Source organism: Herpailurus yagouaroundi, unplaced genomic scaffold, assembly GCF_014898765.1.
Source record: "Herpailurus yagouaroundi ecotype Mexico unplaced genomic scaffold, PumYag 163, whole genome shotgun sequence".
NCBI lineage: Eukaryota > Metazoa > Chordata > Mammalia > Carnivora > Felidae > Herpailurus > Herpailurus yagouaroundi.
In genome coordinates, this window is record NW_024412404.1 from 43,322,809 (window position 1) to 43,345,462 (window position 22,654).

Here is a 22,654-nt window from a genome sequence, read left to right on the forward strand (position 1 = left end):
TGTCTCTGGTGGCCATGCTTCTAATACTGGGTTTTCTTCGGTTAAGGAGGCAGGGAATTGGGGAGAGCTCTACTGTCTCCCCTGTCCTTCCTTAAATCTTATGTATTGATTTAAAAATATATATAACATAGTGGGGGATGGGGCACCTGGGTGGCTCAGTCAGGTGAGTGTCTGATTCCTGATTTTGGCTCGGGTCATGATCCCAGGGTCATGGGATTGAGCCATAGTTCAGGTTTCTCCCTGAGTGTGGAGCCTGCTTAGGATTCTGTCTTTCTCCCCCTCTGCTGCTTTCCCTGCTTGCATGCTCTCTTTCTCTAAAACACACACACACACACACACACACACACACACACACACACGTATGTATGTGTGTGTGTGTGTATAACACATAACATTTGCCATTTGAACCACTTTGAAGTGGCATTGATTACACTCACATTGCTGAGAACCGTCACCACTGTCCCTCTCCTGAGCTTTCTCACTGACCAGACAGAAACTCTGTTTATGTATCAGTAACTTCCCATTGCTCTCAATTCTCTTTGTCAGCCTCTGAGCAGGTAAGGGGGCTTCCAGTTTGTTCCTCGATCCTGCCTTCTCCTGCCCCATCCCTAACCTCTCCCCCTCTTCTCCTTTCCTCCACCATAGGGGGCTGTGGTGTTGGGGGTGAGGAGAAGGCTTATCATATTCAGAGCTGAGAAATGGGCTGCATTTCAATCCCCCCTTCACATTCCATGTTCTTCATTTATGAAAATAATCACGCTTCTTGCACCCAGAGATCTGTGCCTTCTTCCACCCTCAACTTGTCCTCTTGGCATGGGGGCCGTAGGCCAGATCACTGACAGGCTGGCCGGGTATGTCCATTGCAGTCTTGTACTTGGGACTTTGCCTCTGCTAAGCCTTTTTTTTTTAATGGCAGACTTGTTTCTATGCAGCTTAGATAGGAAACAAACATACTCCATAGTTGAGTGGTTATCGCCTATATTCATTATTATCTTTGTCATTATACGTGGTGAATGATGATGAGCTATGCATTGTGGTGTGGGCACTTTTATGTGTTTACAAATAATATATATCATCCTGCAGTAGTTCAGAACATATTGTGAGCAACTTCCAAACTGTGCTTCAGTGCTGTGGCATATGCTGAGTAAAGAGCAATTCAGATTTGATCTGGTCTTTTGGGAACTTGAAATCTAAGATAAGTACATGTAAATAGAGAGAGATGGAAATGTTAAACCAACATTGGCACCCAAAATGAAGCCTTTGGGGGAGGCGATCTAATTCACCGAGGGTCTACTGTATGTCAGGAGGGGGTGTTCGGTGTGTTGTACCTGCCGTCTCATTTCCCTCTGCCAATAAGCTACAAGTTGGGGCTTACAGGTGAGGAAACCGTGATGAAGAGAGGTTGCAGATTGCCAGGGTCACATGGCTAATAAGCTACAGAGTAGGTAATGAACTAGAACAACATGCCCTTTGGAAATGTCAGGTCGCTGAGTCTGCTATATTCAGGACCTAGAAAATCATGGGGTTGTAGAGTTTGGGTGTGGGGATGGGCTGAGAGAACCAGAGCGAATGGCTGGGTAGAGGTGAGGAGATAGGCTTTTATTTCATTCTAGAATGATGCAATTTTGTAAAAACCATGGACAACATTTAGTGTATTCTCCCTGTGTGCCAGGGGCTGACCTGTTACCTCTGCATCCAGCATCTCATTTAATCCTAACCTTTCTGAAGTATCTGCTATTAAGAGCCTCATTGTAAGGATGAGGAAACAAAGGCACTGAGGTGTTGCATTCCTGGCTCAGGTCACACAGCGGCTGACTGACAGAGCCACAACTCCCATGTGGGCTGGGCTGACTTCAGAGCTCCTTACAGGCAGGGCCAGAGAGCCTCTCTTCAATCTGCTTCCCCACCTGCTCCCAGCAAGGAGGGTGAGGCCCCAGGATTGTGAGGTTCACCTCCTGATCCCACCAGGGCTGAGATGGATTTCCAACCCCTGGACCTTTCCCCAGTGAGACCATCCTGTTCTCTAGAAGCCCTCACTGAGCATTTGTTCTGAAGTTCTGGTGTTTCCAGGCCTGGAGCAGGAGGAATAAAGAGTCAGAGGTGAGAAGTAACAGTGTGTGTGTGTGTGTGTGTGTGTGTGTGTGTGTGAGAACCAGGAGAGAGAGGGATGAGGTGAGGCCAGATTATGGAGGCATTGCATATCCCGCTGGCTTTATTTTTGTTGGCAGTGGGCACCCCTTAGGAATTGTGGGCAAGGGTGAGATACAGTTAGCAGAGGCATCAATCCTTCTCCAACCACCAGGAAACCCGGTCTCCCTTCTTGGTGGGAGGGAAAACAAAGGCTCAGAGAGGTGTGGCAGCTCCCCTGGAGGCTCCCAGTAGATTGTTTCCAGCAGCAAAACCAGAACCTCTCTCCTTCCCAGAGATGGGGCGCTGGCAGCTGCTGGCTGCCTTCCCCTCCCTGGTTGCCCTCCCTCCCCTCCAGCAGGAGGGCCTCCTGCCCACTCCCTCCCTTCCACCGTGAGCTCTGCACAGGCCCTCTCCATCATTAGAGCAACCAGTGGGGTTCTGCTGTAATTAAAGGAAGCCAACGGGAGGGAGCAAAGCAGAGCAAGGGGAAAAAACAATCACCAACAAAACATCTTATTTCCCACGCACACTCCCTACAACCCGCGTCTATTGGCTTTCATGGGAACCTGCTTGCTTTAAATACAGCAAAGGGAAACCCCACAGGACGATGTGGGAAAGCCGGCTGTTAGTTACCATCAGGCTGCCAGGGTGGGGATTTACTCCTTTTTCCCCCCCTCCCTACCCTGCATTGGCAAAACCAATCCAATGTTAGTGTTGAAAGAGACCTCTAAGGTCATTTATTGCAACTTCCTTCCCAAGGCAACCTGCCCTCCATGCTTTGCCCCTCCCAGACAGCATCTCTGACACATTGTTACCTAGCTCCCACACTCTCCAGCTCCCTAATTTGCTGGACCCAAGCTCAGGTAGGGATAGGAAGACACTTTAGGGAACAAACACACAAACAAACAAAAAACCCAAAAATCTGGCCACCCACGCCTGCTGTCATTTACCGCCTGACTCCGGAAATGTCTAATTAATTCATTTATCCAATTAGCCCCTTGCTCTCTGAAATGCTTTTTCTTGGTTGCTGAGCAACCAGGATAGACTTTCAACACATGCACGCTGCTGGTGAATGAACCAGTAGTTTTTTCTTCACCCTGACACCCCTCGCCCACCCCCTCCCCTTTCTCCTTTTATTTTCCTGATGCACAGTAATGAAGACCATCTCCACCAATCTCCAGCCTTCTCACCTTCCCCAGGCCTCTGGATGTGTTTGCTGCCTGACTTAACACATCTCTGAAGGTAATTTTTATACCAGGCATTTGTCATGGACAAGGAGAATGACAGAATATACAGGTACACAGAGATGCGTTTGCAAAATAACGGAATGAGCCAGGCTCAGGTGGACCCAGGAAAAGCTTTGCTGGTGCCTGGGGGCTGGGGGGAGGGGACCCTGGCCAAGGTTAGGCTCAGAGGCGTTTGGGAAGAGGAGGGGCAGACTCTCTTTAAGGGACCAGGCATAAACAAGGGTAGCTTGACTAGGCTGCAGTTCCATTTGTTTTAAAGTCTGCCCTTCATGGGGAATTGTCATCCGTCCCCAGCCAGGAGCGCACTGTGAGCAGTAAACAGGACAGGGGTTTTAAGGGCAGCTGAAAGGGACAATATCAACCTAGGAGGGCGGGGAAGTGCCTTGAGGAATCATCCTTGAAGTATAACTTGCTCCTGTTTCGGGATGTGAAAATGCCACATCCTGCTTCAATGAGTTAGAATGTTAGAACTGGACTTTGAGCCCAAACTTCCACCGTTCCTTGCTTTTACAGATGAGAAAATTGGAGCTTTGGGAGGATAAACAGTTTGCTCATAGCCAGCGTTTGGGTCTCCAGGGTCCCAGGCCTTCTCAGTTGACCACACTGCTTCTGTTTCATCTTATTAAGGGCCCCTTGTCCATAAAATGAGTCACTTGAGTCACCGACACTTACTTTTAAAAGTCAGCTTTTATTTTGGAAGAGCTGAAGCTGGCAGTGAAGATTTGCAGGGCACAAGGGTCTTGGCTTCTGTCTACTGCAGATGCCAGGGCATGTGATGCAGTCCAGTATTCACTGTGAATAGGGGCTGGTCCTCGCCCTCAGGGAGCCCCCACAATACTGGAGGGGATGGACAGTAGAGGGGGAGGGGCTCCTTCTTAGAAGGAAGCATTTAGAGAGGAGGATCTGGGCCATTTGACCTGGACCCAGGTCTTGTGGTTGAAGGGGCTGTGAGGGTAGGGTGGGGGTGGGGCCATTCTACCAAGAGGCAGCCTGGGCCAAGGTCAGGAGGTATGAGAGATTGTGACATGTTTGGGGACTGGAGAGTGACTTAGGAATGGAGGCTTTGGGCCATTTGGCTTTCTGGGATACGCAGTGGATGGCTCGGGGCTGCCCATAACGGCATCTGGAAAACGTTGCCTCCTGCTTGCCAGAATAGTAAAAGAGCACAGTTTTCTTATCTCTATGCATGGGTGGGTATGGAAAAGCGTATGTCAGGTTTTCTGGATGGAAATGACTTCCCTTCGAAGTTAGTTCATAAATAACGATGAAGGCCATGAGAAGACGTACACGCTGCACACGTATTTAGCTACTGCTGTGGACCAAACTCTCCAGGAGCAGAGTGTTCAGGAAAAGCAGCTGCCTAGAGAAAGAAATAACTATGCACTGTCAAAACCATTGGCACCCAGAGCCTCCTGTGGGACCAAGGGAAACATTTTATTGAGAAGGACCCGTTCCTTGACACTCACCATTGGTGGCACTCACTCAATCTACAATTTCAGGAGATAGAGAAGGAACTGGCCGTGGACGATGATCACCCGATCAGGTTCTTCCAGTTAAACAGGAGCTTCTGTACATCTGAGCATTGCACTTCGGGGCAGAGTTCTCCTTTCTTCAGCCATCCAGCCAAACACCCCTGATGTCAGGCACTCTTTTTTCATCAAGGCTGGGCTTGCTTTTAGAGAACCTAGAGATGGCAGGCAGCATTGTGGGATGCTCCTTCGTATAAAATCTCCTCTGGGAATTTTCTTAACAAAGTGGTTTGAATTCCTCTAGGAATTAAGCTGGGGGTGGCTATTTTTCTGGCTAAGACTTTTTACGATAAAAGGCAGGCTGCACTGAAGGTCCCAGTGGTCTGTCTTTGGGGCAGTCAGATGCACACGACAGTCTAAGGCTCCGGTAGGAAAGAGTCTGTGGCCTCAGTCAATATTTGACACACTTGGGGCTTTGATGGATGAAGCCACTGTCTGCTTGGGTCTTCCTAGACCAGAAGGTGGAGTCTCCGGTAGCCATTGCCTCTTGTTCGTTCCTTTGATTTTCTTTGGTGAAAAATGACTCTTGTCTTGGTGAGGTCTGTTAAATCCGTTCTTTTCCAAATGGGGCTGTTGGTGTATGGAGGGGATTGGAACTTTCTCTCCCTCTGGTCAGCCCTCGCCATCCCTTGGGTGATTCGGTTTCCCATTTTCTGGGATGTGTCCACAGGGTTTGTCTCCCACCCCACCCCCCGCCTTATATAAGGGGGTAGGGTGCATCTGGCGCCAGATTTCATTCAACCCTGTAACAATCCCCCCTTTATGACATCATTGCTTGTCGCCATGGAAACATCCCCCGAGTCACAGAGGCTGGATTGTGGCATCATAGCATCAGGCAGGAGGAGGGAGAGAGGAGAGAAGAGGAATGAGACTGCCCAGGGGGATGAAATTCCAACAAAATACCATTTGGTGGCAGGAATGTAGGATTTTTCTGTCTGGATCCTTGAATGGAGAGTCTGACCATGGCTTGCCAGAATAAACCTCACCTAAGAGAAGGAGGACGAGTGGTTATGGAATGTGGGTTCTGGCCTCTTTGTTCTTGCTGAGTATTAGGGAAAATACTTTTAATGAGACCTATCTTAGATTTTATACGTATTTCTCATTTGATTCTCATAAAATGTTCGTGAACTATTAGAGCAGAGAGGTTAAATAACCTCCCTAAGGTTACAAAGCTGGAAAGGCAGAGCTGAGTGTTGGAGGTAGGAGCATACAAGTCTGTGTCCTCACGTGGCTTACAGTTTTGTGTGTGCACACAGTTATTAAGCAAATAAAATACAGTTAAGATTGTGGTAGATATGGAGAGAATAAACATGGTGCTTCAGTGAGGAGGCATTGGAGAGTGAGTGGGAACTGACTTTTGTGTATTATTAAATTTGGGACACGGCTCTGCATCTAGTTGTGTGTGCTTAAACACACAACGCACTGTGCTCATAGAGGCTCTGACCTGCCTGATCTTGTCTGCTGGGCCCTGTGACTGTGACCCTCTTCCCTAGCTGCTTTCCTGTGCCTGTACCCTGCTTCTCCATTTGTCTGCTCCCTTTTTCTGAAATATTCCTGCCAGTCCTCCTCCCTTGATCCTGTTTTTTCCTACCAATCCCCCCTCCTTCTCTCTCTCTGGACTGTAAACTCCTCAAGAGAGAGAAGATACTCTCATCTGGTGTAAAACATCCTTGGTTTGCCCAAGAAGGCTAGAAGATCTGTTGCAAAAATTAATGCAGTGGCTCGTTTTATAGGAAAAAAAATTGGCTGGATTTTATACCGTTAAAAAATATTCTTATAGACTTATCAGATTTTGGCTCCTAAATAAACGAATAAGTAACAAGTGTGCATTAGGAGAGAATTCCCCTTGCAAGTGAAATGACCAGTGATGTTTAGTTGAGTAGCTTGTTTGCTGTTGTTGGTGTGGTTCATGCTGATTGCGATTTCCTATTGTATTTATGTGGTCCAACAACATTTTCTGTTAGGAGAATTGGTCCTAGTGTGTCAGATGGTGGCAGGTAACTTAATGCTCTTCAGGTTTCTATGAGCTGTAGGTGCTGTGCCATGGGCCACCTCTGGGCATTCCTATCCTTGTGCCTCACTTGGGCAATAGATGGGTCTAGTGAAGCCTACTGCTCTTCATTTGTGCCACCTTGCCGAGCTTTTAGGAGTATTTGCTGCTTGAGTTCAGTTCTCATCATTGCTTTCCTAGGATATAGGGTAGACGAGTCCCTACTTGGCTTCCAAAGTCCAGGTTACCCATCTCAGGTGAGCATCATACTGATTGGAGCTCTGCTATTATACTTTACTGTGACAGGTGTGTGTGTGTGTGTGTGTGTGTGTGTGTGTGTGCGCGCGCGCGCACGCGCATGTGCACGTGCATGTGGTATGCATATGTGTGCACACAGGTACAGTTCTTAATTAGTAAACCATATTAAATGCACTTACAATCTAAGCTTGTTCTTTCTAGGACCTAGAGTGTCTCAATCTGACTGATAAGGGGGCCGTTTATTGATTCCATCAGGACCATTTATGACTGGCACATTACAGAACTAGTAAGTGGCTTATTTTTTTAAGGGATGCATGAGGAGTCATATAATGAATTAGTTAAAACCCCAGGCTTAGGAGTGAGATAGAGACAGTTTTGGATCCTGGTTGGGCCTCTTATTTGCTAACTGATCTTGAGCAATTGACTTAGATTCTCTAGGTGTAAATGCCTTCATTTACAAAATGGGCATGAATCTTATTGCCTATTTCATGGCATGGATGTTTAGATTCACTGAGATACACCTGTAAAGTCTTTTTTTTTTTTAATACGAAATTTATTGTCAAATTGGTTTCCATACAGCACCCAGTGCTCATTCCAACAGGTGCTCTCCTCAATACCTATCACCCACCCCCCATTCCCTCCCACCCCCCATCAACCCTCAGTTTGTTCTCAGTTTTTAAGAGTCTCTTATGTTTTGGATCCCTCCCTCTCTAACCTTTTTTTTTTTTTTAACACCTGTAAAATCTTAACCACGTGCCTATCTTGTCAAAGTTAACTATAATTTAGTGGGTTAAATGTACTGTTTGTATTTCCTCCAATAATTTGTTAACACTTTTTGAACTCAGTGTAAAACTTTGACTATGCCCTAGATCACATCTAGGTGTTTCAAAGTTTGAATTAGAAGGATCAAGATAATTGGCATTTTTATTCATCATTTGCAGTCTCCATAGGTGAAAAGGGCCCAGGATGTGTAACTCCTAGCATAGAACTGATTTCTGAGAACTGTCTCAAGTCCTAGAGATGGTTTCCCAAGTGTGACCCTGACCTTATGGCTATAAGAGCAAATTAAACAGGTGTGGTCCTCTGCCTCCAAGAGCAAACGGTTCTCTTCACACGGTACTACCAGAGGGGAGATTCAGTCAGATGTGTATGTGAATTGACAGGCACATACGGACCAGGTGAGGGAAGTTACTCTGACCTTTAGGAATTCAGTTCATATTTCTGTATCCTCGGATATAAAAGTGCAGAAGGTAGGGGCTGCTAGATACTTTTCTCCCCATGTGTTTATTGATGTGTAAAATACATGCACTGAGTACACAGTTTTTTTTTTTAACGTTTATTTAATTTTGAGAGACAGAGACAGAACATGAGAGGGTAAGGAGCAGAGAGAGAGGGAGACATAGAATCTGATGCAGGCTCCAGGCTCTGAGCTGTCAGCACAGAGCCTGATGTGGGGCTCAAACTCATGAGCCATGAGATCGGGACCTGAGCCGAAGTCAGATGCTTAACCAACTGAGCCACCCAGGCGCCCCATGAGTCCACAGATTTTCATTTCAGTTTTTTACATATGAGTACGCTGATGTCACTCCACCATATAAATGAGGTCAAGCTGTAGAACTATGTATTCATTGCATTCCAGAAAGCTCCTTCATTACCCCTTCACATTGTATGGCCTTTCTCCCTGGAAGTAATCAATATTTTGATTTCTATCAAATTTTGCCTGTTCTTGAAATTCACATAAATGGAATAATACAGTGTTGTAGGCAGCTTCTTAGATGGCTCCCAACAATCTCTGCCTCCTGATACCCATGCGCTTGTATAATATCTTCCCTTTGGATGTGGACTGGCCTATGTAACCTGCTTCTAATGAATAAGGTATGATACACATGATGGAATATCGCTTCCATGATTAGGTTACAAAAGACTCTAACTTGAATTTTCCTTACATTCTCTCTGGTCCTTCTCTGGCTCTTGTTCTGGTGAAGCAAGTTGCCATGTTGGGAGGTGCCTTCTGGGGAACATCTGGTGAACTGAGGCCTTTGGCCTGACAACCGTATGGGTGATCCTGGAAGCAAATCTTCCCCTGGCTAAGCCTTGAGATCACTGTAGTCTGGCTGACACCTTGATCAGAGCCTTGGGAGCCACCCTGAGCTGGAGGACTCAGCTAAGGTGCACCAGAATTCCTGACCCACAGAAATGGTTGAGACAATAAATGTCTCTTGTTTTAAGCCACTAAGTGTTGGTGTAATTCAATAGTAATAGACAACTAATATGTATAGTATGTTCTGTTTTGTGTCTGGCCTTTTTCACTGAAGTCTATGTGAGATCTATCCCTAGTGATACAAGTATATTGATATTTAGCTATATTGATGTATATAGCTTCAGTTTGCTTTCTTTTATTTCTGTAAAGTATTACAGTGTAGGAATATACCCAAATTATTCATCCATTCTAAAGTTTGGGATATCTGGATTGTTTCAGTTTTTGGCTACATCACAACTTTTTTTACATTTTGTGTGTGTGTGTGTGTGTGTGTGTGTGTGTGTGTGGCTGGCTATATGCTCTACTTCCTCTTGATATATATCCAAGGGTAGAATAACTGAATAATAACACAGATTTTAGTGGATACTTCCAATTTTTCAAATGGTTACACTGATTACACTCCCTTTAGCAATATATGATACTTCCTGCTTTGCCACTTCCTTGCCAAGGCCTGATATTTGTAATTTAAAAAAATTATTATAGCCATTCTGGTGGATGTGTAGTGGTATATGCCATGTGGGTTTTAATCTGATGACTATGGATGTGTACCATTTTTCATGTTTAGTGGTCATTTGGATATAATCTTTAGTGAAACACCTATTCAGATATTTCGCCCATTTTATATTATCTGTTTTTCACGTGGATTTGTAGGAGTTCTTTATATTCTGGATTAAAGTGCTTTGCTATATTTATTATTCAGACCTTTTTCCAGTTTGTGGCTTGCTTTGTTATTAATGGGATGCTCTTAATTTTAATGAAGTTAACTTTTTCAGTTTTTTCTTTTAAGGTTATAAAATCTTTGCTCGTTCCTGTGTCAGGAAGATGCTTTCCTATGTTTTCTTCAGACATGCTTTGTTTTACATTTTACATTTAGGCCAGTGATTCACCTGGAATTTCTTTTTTTGTGTGTGCTGAGTGTCTGATGTGAAGAAGGGGGTCAAATTTATTTCCTTTTCTCATATGTAACTCCAAATGACCCATTGTCATTCACTGAAAGGGTATGTTTATTGCAAATCAGGGGTCTTGTGTATGGCAGGTTTTGAGTTCTCTATTTGGTTCCATTTTTTTTTTCTGCTATCCTAACACCGGTGCTACCTGTCTTCATACTATAGCTTTATTATCTATTTTATTATTTGGTAATTTAAGTTCATCAGCTTTTTGTGTTTTCTTCATGACTGTCTTGGCTCTTGGTCCTTTACATTATATGTATATGTAAAATCCATATATGTTTTAGAATCAGCTTGCCAATTTTCATACAAAAAAAAGGCTGCTAGGATTTTTGGCTAGGATTACATTATATCAATGATTGGTTTGGAGAATATTGACACTGGTTTTTCTTAATTTCTTTCAGCAGTGGAAATTTTTAGTGGAAAGATTTTAGAAATCTTTTAATATGTTCATTTCTAGGAGTTTGATGCTTTTTTGATGCTATTTTAAGTGAAATTTTCAAAAGTTAATTTTCTAATTGTTTGATGCTGGTATTATGTTAGGTTCTTCTAAATTTTCTTTGCATACTGTCGTATCATCTATGAATAATGAAAGGATGTTTTCTTTCTTTAATTTGTACCTTTTATTTCATTTTCTTGCCTTATTACACAGGTGATAGCCTCCCTACAGTGTTGAGTGGAAGCAATGATGGCAGACATCTTTTGCTTGTTCCTGAGTCCAGTGGAAAACATTTAATAGTTCACAGTGAATCATCATGTTTGCTGTAGGTGGTTATAGATATCTTTACCAGGTTAGGGATAAAAGTCTCTTTTTCAAGTCTGACATTTGATGATTATCTCTGATTGTATGGAAAAAGTAAAAACTAATCTATAGGAGGGAGGAATAATGATGATAACATGAGTAAGAATCAGAGAGGCAAGAGAGAGAAGGAGATGAAGTATGCTAAGAAAAGAATACAAGAGGAATTTCCTAAGTGCTTCCTATGTTTCGGGCACCCTGAGAGCTGAGGTAGGTTGTGATCAATAGGTCACATGGCTAATGAGGTGAGGGCTGGAGGTTGGGTGAGAACCCAGGTCTTCTGGAACCAGAGCTTATTCTTTCTGCTGTACTCAGAGGGAGAGTAAATAAAGGAAGACCTGAAAGGAAGGGAGCAGCTATTGTAAAGTCCTCTTATGGATTTTAGGACCCTGTTCTTTCCTATGTCTCCCCATCTCCTGTTTCTTTCTTCCTGTCTCTTTTTCAATCTCTGTTTCTAATTCAGTCATAATCTTAATCATGGACTCGAGCTCAGTCTCATAATGCTCTCTACAGGGGGGAATGGTGGTAGGTATCTTCTTTCTCCTTCTATCCAGATCATATGAGGCTTCTCTGCTGTGGGCCACCTCTTATTTTAATTCAGTTTTTACATAATGTCGGTTGACACGGTCAGTCAGATCACAATGGCTAGGGAATGAGATTAATGGGCATGGTCAGTGTCTCCTTGGTGTCTTGGTGTCCATGCTCTGCAAATAATGACCAGTCAACAGTCACTGGTACACATGGAATAAGAGGGATGAGCAAGCTTCAGCCTGGAGTGAAGGGTGCACCCACCACTCCTCACCCTAGACAAGCCCAACCTTTTGTGGTGACAAGCCAAGCTTATCTGTGGCGACTAAGGCCTCTATCCTGGACCAGGCCTAGGTGTGTTTGCAAGCCTTGCTGCTGCCGTGCTGCCTGAGCTTTCCACAGCTGGCTCCGTTCTCCTGTCGGTTTTGCTTCCTCTTTTGCAAAGTCTATCCTGAGGCTATTGTTTGGTTTTCTAGTCCTGACTGAATTAGGATGGTTCCATTTAAGGTGAAAACAATATAAAACAACCACAAAAAAAGCGCCAAAGAAGAAACAGAATAAAGAAGTGTTTTTTAGTCTTTGAAAGATGAATGCAAATGTGTTTTTGCAGTGTTTTAATACATTCGGATGCTTCCCTAACATTAGCCAATCTATCATAGCCTGCCCGGGAACCTGGTGTATTTATTATGTTGCAGGAAAGTTTTTTTGAGGAAGAGGCTGAAGGGTAGGGTGAGAAGGTGCCTGCCTGAAGGCCCATGAGTCATCAGATTCATTACTGAAGCATTAAACTACCTGCTGGTCCCTAGGACTGACCCTTGGAGGGGTGGTTCAGGGAGCGAGGTGTGGTGGGGGTGAGGTCATTATCTGACATTTTCCTGTTGTTCTGTACAGGCAGTAACCTTTATCCCACCCCAGGACTACAGCTCATGTCCTCTGAGTATGACCTTCTGGAGAAAAGTGTGGATGAGTCAGCACTATCCAGTCCCCATTCCTGGAGACAAAGCATTCAGTATGTGTGTGTGGGTGTGTGTGGGTGTGTTTGCGCGCGCGCACGCGCGCGCGCATGTGTGTGCCCACGTGCATGTGCATGTTTAGCAAAGAGGACCATTGAAATTGCTTGCAGCTCTGAGATTTTCTAACTTTTTCTGTTGTATGCAACATTTTAAAGTAGGAGGGGTGCTGCGTGACCAGACATTTGTTTAAAGCAGTAGGTGCTCTTAGTTCCTAGTAACATTCTAGTAGTGATGTAATTGATGTCACTTGTAGACACATGTGCCTGGTCTTAGAAAAACGTGAGGATGCCAAAATTAAATTCCTTAACTGGGCATTGATAGACCCCCTTGAGCATACTTTGAGAATCAACAAGGATGGGTCTCAACATTTCACGTCTTCCTACGTTCTGACCTCAGGTGGCCTTCCGGATGGTGCTGCATGACCGTGGCATGCTTAATAGTAATGGTACTTTAGTAATAGTGGACCCTGTTGAAGTGAGGTGACTCTGTTACGTGGGGTTGACTAGTTGGGTTGACTAGACCTGGTCCACACTAGTGACTTTCAGAGGCCAAGTTCAGACCTGCAGAAGCAGCTGTTAATGAGTTCATACGTGTAAAGTGCTTGGCTGTATCTGGCACATAGTAAGCCCTCCATCAGTGTTAGTGAACGTGAATGCTATTGCTGAAAAAGAGGTGATGATTAACAGCCATCGGGACCTGGTAAAAGTAGGGTAGAGTCAGTGCTTGGGGACAAGAGCACCATTTAGGATGAGAGAGAGTATTCAGTGCTGGAGAGTACAGGAGACTTAGTGCTTTACCTGCCTCTGACCCTTCTGCTGGGTTCAACCTAGTTGGGTCACGTGTGCTCTGGAGTTGTGCCTCCCACAGCCTCCTGAGGGCAGGGACCATGTCTACCTCAGCAGTCTCTGGCCTGGAGCGTGTGCTCAAAAATATGTTATTGAAAAAATGGGTGATGTGCTCAAAATGCTTCGACAGTGAGCTCTGGTATTTCCCTAAGTTTATATTCTCTGAACTAACAGCATCGTGCCCACAGTGAGGTCCTGCTCTGCTCTCCCACCGAGGGCACAGCTGCACTGGGTACCCTCAGATCTGAGGGCTCAAGGCAAATCAGATTATCTTTCTCTGAGAGACCAAGCCAGGGAAGGACATTGGAACCCTACTGTAAAATAAACTATTAAAAAAGATAGGTTTGTTTAGCCTGGAGAAGAGAAACCTGGGGGTCCAGAGCTCTTAGTATTTGAAGAGCTTCTGGGCAGAAGAAGGCAAGAATTGTTCTTTATAGCCTTCTGGATAAAAGTTTGATGGGAGATGAGAAATTGCAGAAGCTGTTTTTGTTGTGCTGTAAGGAGGGACTTTACCCTGGGGAGAAGTGGTTAGCAGAGTCTCAGGGGAGCTTTTTAGGTGGCTGTCCTGGGGTGTGCAGAGGACTTTGGAATCCACCTTCAGACTCCCTTCCAAAGTAGAAGTTAAATGGGATGAGAACAGGCTTCTCTTGCTTGTGGAAAAGTGAAAGCTGTTGAGTCAATCAGGGTTGGTGAGAACCTTATCCATCTTGAACAAGAAATGAAGGAACCCACCATTTCCTGAGCACTGTCTCTGTATCGGGAGCGTTGCTGGGTGCTTTCTTTACCAGACTTACTTGTCTTGGAACACGTTAAGGTGAGTAGTAGAGAAGGAAGCACTCAGGTGGAGTCAGTTGGCCAAGGCTCACATCCTTTCCAGTCATCTCCTGGGACCCTGTGCTGTCATGTTGATACATTTTTAATACCACACCCACTTTTTCCTCATCGAAATAAATGATTTGCAGGTAGAACAGACCTGCTTCAAACTCTTCTGGAACTTTCTTCAGGGGCTTGGATGGGTTTTTGCCTTGTCAGCCAAGACTTTCCTCTTTCCTGTGGAGTCCTTGCCCAAGGCTCTCAATTGAAGTGTCCCATTTCTCCCCCTTCCCCTTGGTGGAGAGTTCCAGAAAGCTTTCTGTTGACCTTCCTTTAATTGCTAATAATTATTCAATTTTATGTAGCCCAGAGTGATAAATATTCATGAATAGCACAGTGCATCAGGATCCAACACTTTAAGCTATTGTGTTTTTTTAATTAAACTGAAACATGGAATTAAATGCAATAAAAGGGAAAAAAAAAGAGAGAGCATATGTACGTATCTATTTCAGTCCTGCTGTGGGACTGTGTGGGAGGCAGATCGGAAGCTCTGACCTGGATGTTGTGATGTTCTGTCTTAGAGTTTCTAAAGGAGACACCTAAAATATCTGGACCTGGCCAGGTTCATTCATTCATTCACACATTTTTTTCATTAATTCACTCAGCACATATTTACTACCATGAGCCCTCACAGTGCCTCTTAGTGGGCTACAAATAGACTAGAACAGGACCTGAGGAGGTCACGATTTAGTCCTGGAAGAGATAGGCACACAAATCAGCCATGTCGGAACTGCTTGGTGAGCATAGGTAAAGCATGAAATAGAGTGTTCCCAGAGGAGCAGAGGGTAACTTCCCCGGGTGGTTGATGAAGTGGCATAGGGGTGGCGTAAGCCCCGTCAGGACTTATTAGTTGGTCCCGTGTACAATGCTTCTTTCTTCAGCCCACTGAGTCTCATCTCCCTTTCCCTAGAGAGTCTGCGGAGGCTGTGGACTCAGAAGTTGTACTGCTTGGGCTCCTCTCAGTTCTGATGCCTACAGTGGGTGAATATGACCCAGTGCAATGTTAACCAACCCTGAGCCTCAGTTTTCTTATCTGTAATATGGGGATTATCACAGAACCTACCTCACAGGGCTGTGGTAAGGGCTACACTAGCCGATGCGTGTGAGGTTTCCAGAATGGTGCCTGGCGCACAGAATGTGCTCAACTATAGACATGCCAGCCACCATTGCTGTTTGCTCTGAGGCCTTAGTCCATGAATTCTTGTGGCTTCTCTCCTGCTGTGGACTTCTCGGTTCTCTAGAGACCTCTTGTGAGGTTTGGCTCCATGAGGAGGCAGGCAAACGGCAGGTGAGCTATTGTTGAGAGTTCCAGAATACTGCTGAGAGCTGGCCTCGGGGGCCAGCGAGAGGAAGGCAAAGGCAGGGCCTTAACAAATACCTTCCAGAAGGCCCCCTCAGAGATGGGGCGGGAGCCTGGGTTGGGCACCTTGGGGAGCAGAGAGCAGGAGGGACAGCGCGAGGGGAAAATAGAACACCTTCCCGTGAATGCCACCTTGGATCCCTGCGCTCTGTGGGGAGGAAGACGCACTCGCATGTGGGTGTAACACATGCTGTACTCCGTGGGTCGTGTTTTCCTGCTTTAAAATGGGAAATGTGAGTTATTTATTTGTAGCACATGCATGGTGAGATGCTCATGAACCAGCCTGGGGATGTTCTCCAAGTAAACAAACCCACTTTCTGGAGAGGCGGTTTCTTTTTACAGCCCCAGAGATAAAGTAGCCCCAGAAAGCTCACCACTGCCAGTTTCTAGCACCTTGATGTCCCTTCCTGGCTCCGAGAGGCCCATCTCTGCCATCCTCCCCCACCCCTGCCTGCAGTGTCAGCCCTCCCACTGAGTACCACCCAGCTTGCCTTTTTGTGTCAGTTCATACTGTAGCTGTTTCAAGTCAGAGGTGGATGGGGTTGCCAAGTGGAAGAGGTTGTGGCCATGAGGAAAAGGACTTGGGGTCACTGTCTGATAGGATGACCCATTAGGGTTGATTTTGTTTCGTAGCCTTGGTTTAAACACGAGCTCTGTGTGGTTCTTAATACACCATCGGCCCTCTCTGATCCTAGTTTCTTCATCCATAATGATAGGATTGATCAGAATGTAAAGGCAGAGTCCTAAATGTAACCGTCCAGGCCTCATGATTGGCCCTTGTCACTATGCTCACCTTACCTCTTGCTTGCTCCCCTGGTTTACTTGGTCCAGCTGCACTGGCATCTCTGTTCCCCTATAGATCCCAAATGCTCCTGCCTCAGGACCTTTGCACTGACTCTTCTCTCTCTCTCTCTCTCTCTCTCTCTGAAATGCTCTGTCCCTACCTAGCTGCATGTTTCATTTTCTCACCTCCTTCTGAAAGGAGATGAGAATTTTTTTTTTTTTTTACTGAAAATTGCCTTTGAGTGAGGCCTGCCTTTGACCCCCAATTTACAATTGTGTATCTCTCCTCACATTCACCTTCATTTCCCTGCTTTCGTTTTCCTCAGGAACCCTCTTGCATATTACCCATTTTAGTACTGCCTGTTACTTATTGGCTGTCCCTCCCATGGGCCTGCAGGCTCCACGAGGACAGAGCATTGGTCCATTTTGTTTCCAGCTCCCACATGGTGCAGCCTGTGGTGGGGAGTGTGACAGAGATGGGGAAACTCAGCAAAGCAAGGTGGTGGAGACACTTTGGGATCGCAAGCTTTCTGGTTCTTTTTCTCCTGAACTGTGAGAAGAAACGGCCTCCCCAGAAAGCAGTTTGTTTACTTGGAAAACAAAATCTGCATGCTGATTCTGCTCGGTGCCTAATAGATACTTGCTGAAGGAAAGAATGCAAGGCCAAGCCCGGGGCCGCATGGCCTGGACTGCTCCTCTTATCAGCTCTGTGAACCTGAGCCAGCTCCTTAGACTCAGTGACTTCAGTTTCCTTCCTTATCAAAAGGGGGTAAATGTGTAACTACCTTGTGGGGTTGTTGGGAGCTGTCCACGCAAGGCTGAAGAAAGCCTGCATCTTGGAGGTGCTCAGCAGGTTAGCTATTATTTTGAAAAGTACTTTCAGTTCTCATATTCTACTTACGGACAGAGGGTTAAGGATCTTGGGTTGAGCCCTCAAGAAATGACTCCCATAGGCACTAATATGGTTCGCGCATCCTGCCTCTGATGCTGCCTGAGAGGAGGGTGGGGGCTGCTGGGCAGATTGTAGGGGGCGCAACTTCATCCAGTGCTTTCATGTTGCTAAAGTCTTAGGAGACTGGACAGCGGGGCAGAGGAGAATTCTAAATTGACCCCTGGTTAGGAAATTCAGATGCCCTGGGTTCAGTACCCGGAGGGAGCTTGGGATGAAGGGACCTGGCTCTGGGCCCTGAAGCAAGCTGGGTGCCAATCTTGAGGGTGGATGCAGGCAGCCTCTGGTCTTCTCTCCGCTCCAGATCTTGCTTAGTCTTGGCCCAGGATCTTACCTATTCAGATCCTCCCTGGCATCGCCACCAGTCTGGGGGTCACTGGCTTTTAGCCAGTATTCTAGGGAATCTGCTTACCCAGGACATCTAAGCACGCTTCAGCTCAGGTCCTTACAGAGCTCAGAGGAAGACCCCGAAGGTCCCATTGGTAGGGACAGTTACTCTCACCCTGCCCACCACATTCCCCGCAATAGACTAGTCAAATCAAGGTGACCTTGGAGCTGAGTCTTGAAGGGTTCAGAAAGCTGAGGAAGTCTTGGAAAGAGAAAGCCTTTCTTGTTTGGGCATAGTCATCAAATAGGAAGAGTAAGTTTGGGCTTCTGTTTGCCCCTTGGTCTTAGAGACAGCATGTACTTCTAAGGGCGAGAGTTCCTGAGAGTCTCCATGCCTTTCCTTCAGAAATAACGGATGCTTAGAAGGGAGCCCCAATTGTCTGACCCCTGCTGGCCCTCCCACTTGCTTGTTTATGGAGAAGTAGAAGAGAAGAGGCAGCCAAGACCTACCTGGTGCTTCAGGGAAGCTTCCAGGATGATTTTGCTCCCAACATGAAGCCCTGAGGACAGGATGCCTGAAAATGGGAGAGAAAGGTATTTTTATTCTTTTGCCTTGGTGCTGTTGTGATGGCTCCTTGTGTTTATGCTGTGGGTAACTTTTGGTGCCAGCTGATGTTTGCCTGACTCTTATCCCAGCCAAACCATCCAAGCTGGGAAGAGATGGGGAAGCCAGTTATATAAGACTGGTAATTCTGGGGTGGATTAGCCCTGGGATTCACAGGGTCTGGCTCAGCGCCCGGCAAGGCCTGGGATGGGCCTACCTCAGTCAGCTTGGCTGCCATGAGAGATAGTGTAGGCTGGGAGTCCTGGCCCCCGTGCATTGGCACAGACCGCCGTGTGGCAGAGTGGCACAGTGGTCCCTCACTAGACTTTAGAGCTGGTCAGCCCCGCTCGATGCTGGCTGCTTGTGGGACCTCTGGACAGCCTTGGACTCACTCTGCTGCTCGGGCAGCTCATCTGTAAAATGGGGATGATGGTAATGATGCTTATCGTAGGAGGTTTTTGTGGAGATTCAGTGGGCCATTCCACGAACATACATGGCACCAGGCATCTGTTTAGAGAGTAACTCAGGAAATGTTGGTGTTGATGAGTAGAGAGGTGGGCAGTGAATGGATAGTGGTCGTGCCGTGAGAGGCCAGCTGTGGAGGAGGACCACACTGAGTGTTGCAGGAATGCGGAGGCAGCACACAGCCTGTGTCTGCGAGGCAGAGAGAAAGGGAGCCACAACTCGAGTCCAAGCGTGGGCGCACTGGTCATCCCTGGTGTCGCCTTTGACAACACGTCTGCTGCTCCCTGGCCCCAAGGGAATCCTTTAGTGGCAGAGGCTGTGAGGGCCATCCACCAGTGCCTTTCTTGAGTGAGATCACAGGGCCATGGGCCTTTAATGCACCCTCCCTGCCCAGCCAGGATGGGGAGGCAGCAGCTGCGAGGGTCACCTGCACCTGGCATCCTGCACATCCAGACCCAGGGGACATTCTTCCTTCTGTTTGACCTGCATGTCCTGAGCCCCTGGGCCCAACACTGTTCCCCCAGTTTATTGGAATTCCTTACCTGCTGACTCCATCCCTGGCCCACCCTCCCCACCTCTGCACCCTCACAAAACTTATAAATGCCTAGAAAGAAGACATGACTACATACAAGGTTGTTTTTTTTTTTTTTTTTTTAATAGGGGGCACATTGACTTTTTGAGCAGAGAAATTCTTTCTGGTGCTGACTGTCATGAGCACTGAAGGACTTAGCACCCCTGCTCCCAGCCGGCATCACTGGCATTGTCCCCACCCTCTTCCAGATGTCCTCGGGGGCTGGCAACTACCCCATTGAGACCTGCTAGAGCTGAGGTGGCATGGATGTTTGCTTCTCCTCTTGTGGGTTTCTTTGCTGACTCTGCTTTCTCTTTGGGGTTGGCTGACCCCCCTCCTGACACTTTGCTCCTCATTGCCTGGTGGCAGTGAGGTCCTACAGTGCTGGCGGGGGTGGGTAGGCAGTCCTGGGGAGAAGCACAGCTGTGGCAGCGGAGTGAATGCAGACGGAATGAAAGTGGGCAAGGACAGGTGGCCCGTGGCACGGGGTGTTCCTGGAGGGGCGTCTGGCTCTGATTCTCTTGCAGACCCTGCTTGTCAGCTTGTCTGTGGTGAGAGGAGGTCAGGGAGGAGGGCACTGTGTCTCTGGAAGTGAAGCTCTGAGCAGGGGTCTGGCATTCCCGGAGGCAACAGGGATTCTGTAGGAGTGCTCTCCAGGTCTCAGTTTTGTGGGGGAAGGCATCTCCCGGGAAGGGGCGACAGGACCAGCGGTGACCAGCTTGGGGCTGGGGTGGGGAGGCACAGGAACTGCCAATTGCCACAGACTCAGGCTGCAGAAACATCTGCCTTACTCACCCCTGCAGCCAGCGTTCTGGACAAATAAAGTGATGAATAACTGATTGTCGTGAGCTCTAGAACACCCACACTCAGTAAACTACAGAGATGAAAATCTGGGGTCTCCATGGGGCTGGCTCTACCCTGGTATAACAAGCCTGGAAGGTTCAGGAACCTTGGGAGGGAGCCCGATGAATTCAGAATGCCACACCACTCTTCCTTCTGACCTGTTTTCCTGCCTCGCTTTCGCCCTCCCTACCATTTCCTAGCTATTCTGTTCCCATCCCTCTTCCTTTCTGGGGAAGTGCTGTTTGAGACACTTAGGAGCCCTCTGAGTCTCTTCCCCTTTCCTGCTGCCTCCAGGTAAGGAGTGGGGCTGAGTGAGTGGAAAAGCCCTTTCTTGATACAAAATGTCACTAGTGACTGAGCTTTTCTTTAATGGTGAATATCTGTATTCTCTATTATGAGACAGCCCCACGTTCAGATGTCTGGGAGAGGTCACACCGAACACAAATACACATTAAGGTGTAAATGACTGATGTGAAGTTGTCCTTCGAGTGTGAGGGTGCGCTCAGAGCAGGGGCTGGGAGAGCATGAGGTGTGGCTGGAACCGCGCAGGAGTAAGGTACAGGGGTGTGGCTGGAAGGGTTCCATGCAGGAGTAAGTACAGGGGTGTGGCTGGAAGGGTACCACGCAGGAGTAAGGTACAGGGGTGTGGCTGGAAGGGTACCACCCAGGAGTAAGGTACAGGGGTGTGGCTGGAAGGGTACCATGCAGGAGTAAGTACAGGGGTGTGGCTGGAAGGGTACCATGCAGGAGTAAGGTACAGAGGTGTGGCTGGAAGGGTACCACATAGGAGTAAGTACAGGGGTGTGGCTGGAAGGGTACCACGCAGGAATAAAGTATAGGGGTGTGGCTGGAAGGGTACCACGCAGGAGTAAGTACAGGGGTGTGGCTGGAAGGGTACCATGCAGGAGTAAGGTACAGGGGTGTGGCTGGAAGGGTGCCACACAGGAGTAAGTACAGGAGGAGAAGCCCTTCTGGACTCTCCTGGGCCAGTGGTTTCAAACTGAAAGGTGGTAATTTCAGCGTATCAAAGCTTTGGCTCACTGGTAGCTCTGAATCTACCGTGCGTCTGGAGAGAGTGGTGGGGAGCTTAGCGCTAGAGGTCTAGCTTTGGAGCCTGTCTGTCCTGGTTCCAATCTTGGTTCCCACGTCCTAGCTGTGTGCCCTCAGATAAGTTCTAAGCCTGAGATTCTTCGTCTGTACCATGGAGATAGTAGTAATACTGTCCTCATAGGGTCATCCTAAGGGTTTGATGACATAAGGCGTGCACTTCGCTTTGCAGAGTGCCTGGCACATCATGGTTCAAAACATGAGTCACCATCCTCATCGTCACCGTCATCATCGCCATCCTCATCATCACCCTCATCCATAGCTTTGGGAGAGGAATGTGGAGCAAAAGTAGGAGGCATCTGCGTACCTGAACCATCAGCCATAGCAGTGCCAGGTTTAGCAAATAAAAATATAAGCACATTTACTCATTATTTATCTGAAATCCACATTCCACTGAATGTCCTGTATTTTATCTGGGAAGCCTCATCAATCAAGCCTCTCAGAAGCCAGGTCTAGATCTCCTCCCCCAGCTTGATCCTAACTAGGATGGCCACGAGGGGAGGGGTCGGGGAGGAGCGGGGGATGGGGAGGAGGCGGGGGCAGGAGGGGTGGCTGGGGTGAGTGGCTGTGTGCGTGGGGGGGACTCAGCAGAGCTGCGTGCTCCGTGGATGCGGAGGGCGTTGTGAATCAGAGCGCGTAGACGCCGGCACCTGCCAGCAGGCCGTGGGCACGGAGACTAGCAGCCCGAGGGGAGGTGCTCCACGCCGGTTCCCAGTGGCAGCGGCACAGCAGTGGGGACCGCTTCTGTTTTCTTCTTGAGAGAAGCAGCCAGCGGAGCTCTGCGTTTTCTCACCCTGGTGGGTGTGTAGGGCACCTCCCTCCAGTTTTCTCCAGTTCCTGCTCATTTCCTTCTTCTCTGTCCTCCTGTCCTCCCCCCCCATCTCTTCCTCTCTACCTGCCTCCCCCTCCCCCCCACACCAGCCTTTTTGAGAGAGCTGGTGTGGGAGGGATTCTGACGCATTCCTGGTTACCTGCTGTTCCAAGCCCACAGGCTTCTGCCCCTCCACGTGCTGAGTCCAGGACCCTCCCTTGGCAGCATGGCCGGAGCCGCCAGCAGCAAGGGAACATCCGAGGGCAGGTTCTGTGTGACCTGGGGGAGATGAGCTGCTTCCACGCCCCTCCAGGTGCACAAGCCTGCCGGGGAAGCGAGGATGTGATGTGCATAGGTGCCATTGTTTTTAGTACAGCTGGGGGTGTCCTTTCATTGGGTTAACATTCTGTTGTTC

General features: G+C 47.5%; 1 protein-coding gene and 2 long non-coding RNA genes across 4 annotated transcripts in view; 2 read left to right on the forward strand and 1 right to left on the reverse strand.

Annotated features, from left to right (window-relative positions):
* SORCS3 (sortilin related VPS10 domain containing receptor 3) overlaps positions 1 to 22,654 on the forward strand; it is a 595,481-nt gene that overhangs the window by 19,323 nt on the left and 553,504 nt on the right. The window lies entirely within an intron of this gene.
* On the reverse strand, positions 4,046 to 4,958 carry LOC121037206 (uncharacterized). The gene is made up of 2 exons (XR_005793644.1): positions 4,844 to 4,958; positions 4,046 to 4,737 (listed from the first exon to the last, which is right to left on the reverse strand). It is a non-coding gene; the product is annotated as an uncharacterized LOC121037206 (long non-coding RNA).
* LOC121037205 (uncharacterized) lies at positions 5,765 to 21,797 on the forward strand. Its single transcript, XR_005793643.1, has 4 exons — positions 5,765 to 5,923; positions 7,356 to 7,440; positions 20,721 to 20,877; positions 21,601 to 21,797. It is a non-coding gene; the product is annotated as an uncharacterized LOC121037205 (long non-coding RNA).